This window comes from Argopecten irradians, chromosome 11 (assembly GCF_041381155.1).
Source record: "Argopecten irradians isolate NY chromosome 11, Ai_NY, whole genome shotgun sequence".
NCBI lineage: Eukaryota > Metazoa > Mollusca > Bivalvia > Pectinida > Pectinidae > Argopecten > Argopecten irradians.
This window is the reverse complement of record NC_091144.1, coordinates 29,367,913-29,377,381: the sequence shown is the minus strand read 5'-3', so window position 1 is coordinate 29,377,381 and position 9,469 is coordinate 29,367,913. Positions and strand designations below refer to the sequence as shown.

The 9,469-nt window shown below is 34.8% G+C and overlaps 1 pseudogene; it reads right to left on the bottom strand.

Annotated features, from left to right (window-relative positions):
* Positions 1–4,785: 4,785 nt before the first annotated feature.
* Positions 4,786–7,835, bottom strand: LOC138334537 (toll-like receptor 2 type-2; annotated as a pseudogene).
* Positions 7,836–9,469: the final 1,634 nt, after the last annotated feature.

Genomic DNA, 9,469 nt, shown 5'->3' with positions numbered 1-9,469 from the left:
GTGGTAGTTTCTGCACCTGTTCAGCGTTCAGCATACCGGTAGTGGGACGACTGGTTTGCTCGTTGTCAGTATAATGTGACTCGGGGTTGGGTGTGATGCTTGGCGGCATGCTTCAATGATATAGCACCATAGAAAGGGTATATATATCGAAGTCTCCTTCCAAAACAAGCACCACACACTTCATAGACGCTACACACAGCATACATGGATGGCGGTTCTGGCTGTTCATAGGGCGTTAATTTAATCAAAGAAACTGCACAACATTACGTGTGATGTAGGCGATATGGCTCAAGCAGGGAAGTGTGCGGACGATGCGAGGCCCAGATCAGCTAATAATAATATTCACGTGAACACTTCCTGATTAGGGCTAGTCCGGCTAAACATGTATTTGTATGATAAACCCTTATTTTGATTTGGTGTACTGGCGTCATAATCTGATTATATTATACATTGTAAACCCTCCAGAGGAATAAGCGTCCATTTTTAGTACAATCAGATATATATCTGTATGAGTATATGCATGTCTTACACGTTTTCTGGGTAATGGTGATACATGACAAATATCATTGGGTGATGTCTTCATTATTGCCTTTGGCGTACAATGGCATTTCATGACGCGGATCTTTGGTGTTTGCCACATACTTCCGGCTTATCAGACGTAAACCTGCCAAAATGAATCAATCCGCCATGCAAAGTAGTCCCACACTTTGACCCGTCAGAAATGGTACGAATGTAAAGAATTCCACACAAGTTACCAACATTCATGTGTAATCGAATGATGCATGTACGTGTTTTTCGTATTAACTAGTTTCATAGAAATACTTATAAACTCATATAAATAATATTTTTTGACGTTTCAATTATCCAAACTATCTGTATTTACTACACTAATATACATAATAACATTGAGTACCGAATAAACATGTGCGGCGTGTAATAACGAGTGACCTCCAATTAATTTCTGTAATTAACATTAACGGATGTACAAGCACTTATCAATATCTACAAGCAGCAACTTCCCAAGTTACACCAAGAAATTCCAGTAAATCCAGTTTTTTGTACGTGGGCACGACAAATACAAAAAACATAAGACTCTTCAAAATGCAATAAGTGAGGTATATTGATTTGTATGATACTTTTTGTCGTACAGAAATATATTGAACATTGTGATTTTGTAATTGGTCTTTGAGACGATTTTCGAAGGATTTAGCTTAGGGTTTGGTTTTAAGTTTTACTAGTTTAACGTCCTATTAACAGCCAGAGTATAATGTGACCGGGTGGGGTGTGTTGCTTGGTGTATTCGGCGGCATGCTTCAGTGATATAGCACTATAAAAAGGGCAACAGTTCCACTATACAAGAAGACACAACACAAACATACCGCAGTCTCCTAAAACACGCACCTCGCATTTCACACACGCTACACACTGCATACAAGGGATGCCGTCCTTGCATGACCCTGGCTGTTCATAACCAGGGCCAGTACCGAAGGATATGGAAAAAGTTTGTATGTTAAACTGTCCCTTTCGGATATATTTATCAAACCGCTATATCTATATGCCTACTGCCATGATAGTTATTTCAGCAAATATATTTCATTTTATAACTTTGTGATGAAATTATGTTTTCAAAGTATAATAACCTAGCAGAATAAATAGCAAGTATTAATCATATGTATTGCAATTTATTGTGGTGTTGAGATAAATCCGCAGAAATGACAAATCAGATATATTATCGATGCTTCTTGTTATTTAACTGATGCTTATGTCTGATTCAACCAGTAACGCTTCAGCGTAGGCTGTATGCGATTTAATGAAAGTAGATACAAAAATCCTTGTATACTGGAAACGATTTAACATAACTCTGTTCACCAGCTAATATATATATATACCCCCGGTTGATGTGTGCCCACCTGTCACCGATTCATCATCCAGTATTAATTATGGTGTTTCGTATTGCTTTAAATAACCATGCGTGCTCCACATATGTATCGAACTCAAAATAACTAGGAACGTATTTATGTACTGGAATATGTAGCTGCGTTTGAAGTATTAAGCGATATAATATGGTGACTGATATCAAGCAGTCATGTGACTCATGTCGAATGTCGCTGTAATGACGGCGCCAACGCGACAATGCGATGAATGACAATGCGCGGAGTGAAAAAAACCACACCGCGAACGCGACAGTGCGACAAAACAATACTGTCGATATGTTGCATTGGCGTGATATTTATATCGCACTGTCGCTCCGTGTATTGTCGCACTGATTGGCGCCCTCACAATTACGACAAGGCGATATGGCCGAAATCAACTAGCAAAGTATATTGTTCAACTTCGCTAGCCAAGGGTACTCAGTACGATTCTCTCCCTGAAACAGACAGCGTATCGCACTGAATACCATCGTCTAGCGAAGTTGAGTAATGCTTTCACCATTCTAACTTCTAACCAATGGACCTTTCTCGTATTTGTAGTAAAACTTATTTTTAACATCCCTTTGTAAATGCTATTTTGCTCTGAAAATCTGTACATATGTTATAATTATGAAAGATCGGGTTCGAAACACGTGAGTGGAATTACATACTACAACGTATAAAAAGTACCACTCATTTTGAAAAAAAAAACACATACCCACCGTGGACGGTTCGCAGTCTACTTGTCAATTTCTGCGACTGAACAGATAATGGAGTAAGAGCGACAACTCGTTTTACTTTTAAGTCGAATTTATTTTACAATAATCCTCCTCTCTTGAATTTAAAAAAACAAGAGATCAATGATTAAAAAAACAACAACAAAAAAGCAAAAAAAAAAACAAACAAAAAAAAACAAAACAATCCAGCTAATTCATAAACAAGATATAGATATTATATTAATCTTTTTATTTTTTTTTTGCAATTAAATTAAGATCGTGACTTACAACCTCTCTATTAATGTGCCACGGCTTCAGACATTTAGTATTTAGACGCAGCTGTGGCACGAAGTTCTAGGAATCTTTAAAAAGATTACAATAATGCTTGTGAAAATTCTTTTTATAGCATTATATAATCTATATACCAAACTGATAGATTAAAGATGCTCCACCGCCGACAGAGCATAAATGATATTCATCATTTGAACAATAATTGGTGTTTAATCGTGTATATTATATGTATAATTAACACAAAAATAATATAAAATAATTTACTTCGCCTTTGTGGTGATGCACAATCAGTACTTCATTCCATAAAGGATATAGTGGCACTGATTTTTTTGGGATGCAATTAATTATTTTTTTCTTTCATATTTTTAACTTGAAGTAAAATTAGAAGCTCATACTTTTTAACGGTGGTAATTGTGTAAAGTAAGTAACTTTTGTAACTGAAGAAAAATACTAAATCGTCTGCTCCTGTTTTTAATAGTGAAAAAATACTATTTGTCAGCGGTGGAGCATATTTAAGTTTCTCTCTTTTCCCCAGCTCTTGATGGGCTGGGCTAGCTACTGCTAGACTATGCTAAGATAGGACGTATTATGATCTAGGAGTCGTCTTCTAAATCAATATATGTATAGGTATAACAGACGACTCCTCCCACTGTCTTACTTTCTTTGCATGCTTTTACTCTTCCTACTCCATTTCCTATCTTTTCTCCTACCCGTAAACGAAGATAAATTATTCGTGAAATAAAATACAGATATCATATAATTCTTTTAATGTTTGCATTTTATAAATTAAGATCGTGACATATACATAATCTATATACCAAATTGATAGGTTAAGTTCCTCTCTTTCCTCCAGCTGTTGATGGGTTGGGCTAGTTACTGTTAGACGATGCTAAGATAGGACGTATTATGATCTTAAATCGAAGTTATGTTATTCGTGGATTCACGTTAAACCCCTGAACTAAACCTTACTCTTCTTTAGTGTCTTGTTCCGAAGTGACAATTATATAATACATGATGTTTATGAATAACACTTACAGCGAAAATATTTGAATACACATCGAATTGAATACGAAAGTTAAAAGAGGTTATTCTCATTTTCATTAAAATTACAGTAATTTGAATACACACCAAATATTGAATACAAATGTAACACGAAATTATTCTCGTTATCTTTACAATTACATTATACGATCATAACGCTTACTCGAGACATAAATCTATATAATTCGATAAATACGAAATAACATTGGAAAATATCACATTCTCATCTCAATCTTCAATCGGAACACCTCGACCTTAGTTTCCGAAAAATCACGAGATGTTACGATTGCTTAATCTTATCCGGAAATAAAGTTTCAGTGTATAAATGTAAAAGGAGACAAAAGAAATTTCTGGAAAATATAAAAATTAGAGGGAACTCTATCAAATATTAATAATATCAAACCGATAACATATCAGGATATTCAGGATATTGATAAATTACAACATTTTTGAGAAACGAATAACAAAAGAGTAAATAAATTATGTTTACTTATCCTTATATATAGAATCATGAGAAGATAATATAAACAAAAGTTTTCATTACATATGGGCATACATGCTACCGCAGTAATACCTTCTGAAGATCTCATATCAACAACGGTATAAAAACTGGTCAGAAAAAAACCCCACTAATTTAGAAATAAATAAATGAATAGTTATGAACTTATATCTTTTTACATTTAACATTAAGTTTTATAGTGTTAAAGTGTTTACATTGGTAAACAGAAATTAAATACAAAATCTCTAATCCGGATATGTCTAATTCCTTTAAATGGACTAGATCTCTAATTTTTTTTTTATAAAAAAGACTCTGTTACATATTTAGACTAAAAGTCACCATTTCGTCTTACAATACGTCCCGACAATTTCTCCCAGAACTTGGTTTTGAGCTCCAGTCAATTTGTCCAAAGTTATATTACTTTTATTTGGCCATCGTAAAGGACGGATTATTTTCCAGTTGTTCCGGATAAGTTTAGGGAATTCGCTCTTTTTTATATCGTTTAACAAAATAAAAATATTCATATTTTCTCGTCCAACACGAAATGAATATTCATAAGTTAATCTCATAGTAAATGTTGTCCATTCTCGTTCTAAAGAAGCATAGCTAACAACAAACACAGTTTGACGTGATGAGTCTATAGCGTCCATGATGTTATCAGCTATGTCTCGGCCTGGTAGGAAATCTTTATGTTCACAGCAATATTCAATTTGTTTCTCGTCCAACCAGGGCGCTAATGTATCTCTCACCCAACTCCGATCTTCGTCGCAATATGAGATATAGATATCATTTCTGTATTTTGTAGCTTCCGTCGGATGGCGGCACAAAACTCGTAACCACACACTACGCCGCCACGCCTCTCTCGTTAGAATAACAAGCATAAAGAATATAAAGGTTATAGTAACAGAAACGATAAGCCATGTTTGAGAAACACAATGATCTTTGAATTGATCGAAATTTTCTAGAATTCTGCTATCGGAACCTCAATTCCTTTTGAAGTGATACATAAAAGTTCTCGCTTTTTGTATATCACATTAGTGGCTTCTACCCACGATAAGAACTCCAAATTCTCACATGTACATACTAACGGATTCCCATGTAACACAATTTGGAAATCAATCGATTTAATTTTCATTTCATTAAGTAATGTAAATTGGGAATAATTTAATGTACTTATGGAATTATTGCTAATATCAAGATTCTCTAATACCGTTAAATTATGTAATATCTCTGTAGGAATCCGGTCCATGTGGTTTCCAGAAAGGTTTAGTTGTTTGAGAGTTTTCTTCTGGTCTGTTAACAGATGTTTATGTATGAAATGCAGGTTATTTGAGGAAACATCAACTATAGACAGATGATGAAGTCTTTTGAATAATGCGGGTGTGTTCTGACTAAGGACGCGTTCGATATTACACTGTCTTGCAGTTAGCCGAGAGAGAAGAGGCATTTCTGCAAACATATTTGGATGAACTTCTGAACAGTCGACTCCGGATATGTCTAATTCCTTTAAATGGACCAGACCTTTGACAAGTCCATATGAACATCTAAAATTCTTATTAGAATAACCTATCTTCAACACAGTCAAATTATTTTTTGCTACAGTCATATTATATACATACCCATATAACGTATTGTCAGTAAAATCCATATACGTAAGATTTGTTGGTAAGAATACTGTTCTTTTTCTACTAAAGGTACTCCGTTTTCGAAAAATTCTCATCACAGTATGCCTTACTAGTAGGCGAGTCAATGAACGGAAAAGACCCATCGTTGTAAGTTGTTGTGGTAAATAGAACATATTTTCTGAAACATCTATTTCCTCAATGCATGTTTTTAGTACTCCATGAGGTAATGGCATCTGTGCCTATTAATGCGATAGCATTACCGATCAGATGAAGTTTCTTTACACAAATTGTTCCCAGGTTAAACATATCAGATTTCCGTAGATCCTCGCCAGTAGTAAATTTATATTGAAATCCTCTGATTGAAAGTGAATCCATTGTTCTTTCTCTGACTCCGTAAAGTCCCCGAAGCGCATCATGGATAGACAAAGTGGTTGCTATAGTTCTCCATATTTATGTGGTAAGATTTCTAAATGGAGCAAGTGTGTTTATTTCGATCTTTCGAAATGGTGCTGTGATACCTAGTACTTTTATATTTGATCTTTTGAGACCGTCAAATGAATCGTTTAACAACGACACGGTGCCTTTGCCTTGGAAGTATAGGTATAAGTGTTGTAAACATGTTTGGTTCAAAAACTCGTTTCCAAACACAAATCCTTCAAAAATGTCCAAAATAAGGAATTCAAGGTTTGAAATGGATGATAAAGCCTGTCCTGGATATGCTTTACTAATATGGAAGTTGTTCCTATCAAATTTTATTTTTTTTAATTTGTTCAGAGTTTCGAAGACATTCATGTCCATGGATAGCTGTTCTAATGTGTTGTCAGTGAGATCAAGGTACTCAATGTTAGGGACGTTATCGAATGCTCCGGACGTGATTCTCACCAGTTTGTTTTTTCGAAGAGTAACAGTGTAAGATACGGAAATGAATCCCGTTCATGAGAAGTAAAATAGTTGTTACTTAGATCCAAAACTGTCGTATTTGTCGGTAAATCCTTAGGTACAACGAGCAGACGACATCCGGAACATATCACGTGGGTCTCCTGGCATTCCAAGGGTGTTGCAGCAAACCGGAAGTCCATCTGTAATAATTAACGAACATTAACAGGTCAGAGAAATCACTATATTTGGAAATAAACACGCAATCATGTGATCACTAGTTACCCATAATACAACTTCATATTTCGGCCAATGGCATGAATGAGGTATAAGCACGTGACTCTTTTTACTACGTTTTTACTACAGAAAACACTTTTTTTGTACCATTTGGGGGAATATCCCCCCGCGGATCGTGGTTTCATTTCCAAAGTTGGGAGACAGATTGAATTTCATAAATATATATTTGCATTTATCTTTTCACCGAAGCGTTTTGTATATAAAGGCATAACGATTTTTTATTACGGTTTTAATGGCCATGTATAATTATTATTGGTTCAATCTTTGGGTGAAATCCTCCCGAGACGTGATTATATCTCGAAAGTCGGGAACCACATTGAATTTCATAAATATATATTTGCATCTATCTTTTCACCGAAGCGTTTGTTATGCAAAGGCCTAACGAATTTGTTATTACGGCTTTCATGTATTATGTACATGTACATATACCAAAATGTACATGCATATAAATAACAGTTCAAAGTGCACGTGTTAAACAATTAAGTTTGATATCTTAACATAGAGAGTGAAAATCCCCCCGGGAAGTGATTTTACCTCCGAAATCGAGACCAGATTGACTAAGATTTCTGTGGGTACACATCCATTTTTAGCATGGATTTTGTATAAATAGCAATCAACAGAGTAAATTATTCCTTTGAAGGATATCAGAATTGCTTTGATTTTGCATTAGCAAAAGAATCAACACATATATATGTACCTTCAATTATTTGCCTTATATTTAGAATCATCAACTTTTGATACATTTACATATAAATGTACATGCACATGTATACTCGCGTACCTCGACAAGAAAGAACAAGAGTAGTGGTGTCGTTGCCTTCCTTACATTCTCTCTTTTCATTCTGTAAATCCACTCACCTTTCTCACGTATGTATGGTGCGCGTGTGACGTAAGATATCGTGAGACCTCGATTTTCATGTTTTAACGTGACTTCTGATTATGTACACGTGTTATAACATAATATTTACAGTTTGCACTGACATGGGCTCAATAACCATGCTTTCTAGTATTATCATTATCGGTGTCTACTGTTAGCACAACACGCGCGGCGATTCTATTGTTACGTGAATAGTCGATGGCGTAGCAACGTGAGGTCATCACCCCACTTTTGGCGGGACCATATGAATGACTCGATTCCAATCAGCTGTTCAATCGAATTCGTTGACGATGACGGGAGTGAAAAAAATATGGGTATTTTAATAAAAAAAATATGCAACTGCCGCGGGAAAAAATGATATTTATTTACTTGAAAAACTGTAAATATAAGGAATAGATGTTTATTTTGTTGAGGTTATGGGGGTATAATGATAATGGAGCCCGTGTAAATTTTATGTAATTATCATTATCATTATACCCTCATAACCTCAACAAAATAAACATCTATTCCTTAAATCCAGGAACATGTATACGTGTTCATTTGTCCTCACATGTGCAGTAAAAGTTGAATTATTAGGGATGCATATCGTGAATATGATTTAAAATTGTATAAAAGCATTCAGTATCGACAATATCAGTAATGAAAGTTATATCATCCACATGTTACGTGCCAATTTTTTTTCAAAGTCTTACTTTTTAAACAGTCATAATAGATAATTACAAAATCCATATGAATAAATATGGTAATATATAGTTTTGTTACAGTTTCAGAACAAAAACTATCGAGGGTAGTTTTCTCAAACTTGATTAACACGTGTAACTGTTATTCATATACATACATGTATGTGTATACATGAAAGCCGTGATTACAAATTCGTTATATGCCTTTATATAAACAAACGCTTCGGTGAAAAGATAAATGCAAATATATATTTATGAAATTCAATGTGGTTCCCGACTTTGGAGGTAAAACCACGTCCCGGGAGGATTTTCATCCTAAAGATTGAACCAATATTAATAGTACACGGCCATTAAAACCCTAATGAAAAATTCGTTATGCCTTTATATAACAAATGCTTTGGTGAAAAAATAAATGCAAATATATATTAATGAAATTCAATCTGTTTCCCAACTTTGGAAATGAAACCACGATCCGCGGGGGATATTCCCCCAAATGGTACAAAACACGTGTTTTTTTGTAGTAACAACGTAGTAAAACGAGTCACGTGCTTATACCTCATTCATGCCATTGGCCGAAATATGAAGTTGTATTATGGGTAACTAGTGATCACATGATTGCGTGTTTATTTCCAAATATAGTGATTTCTCTGACCTGAT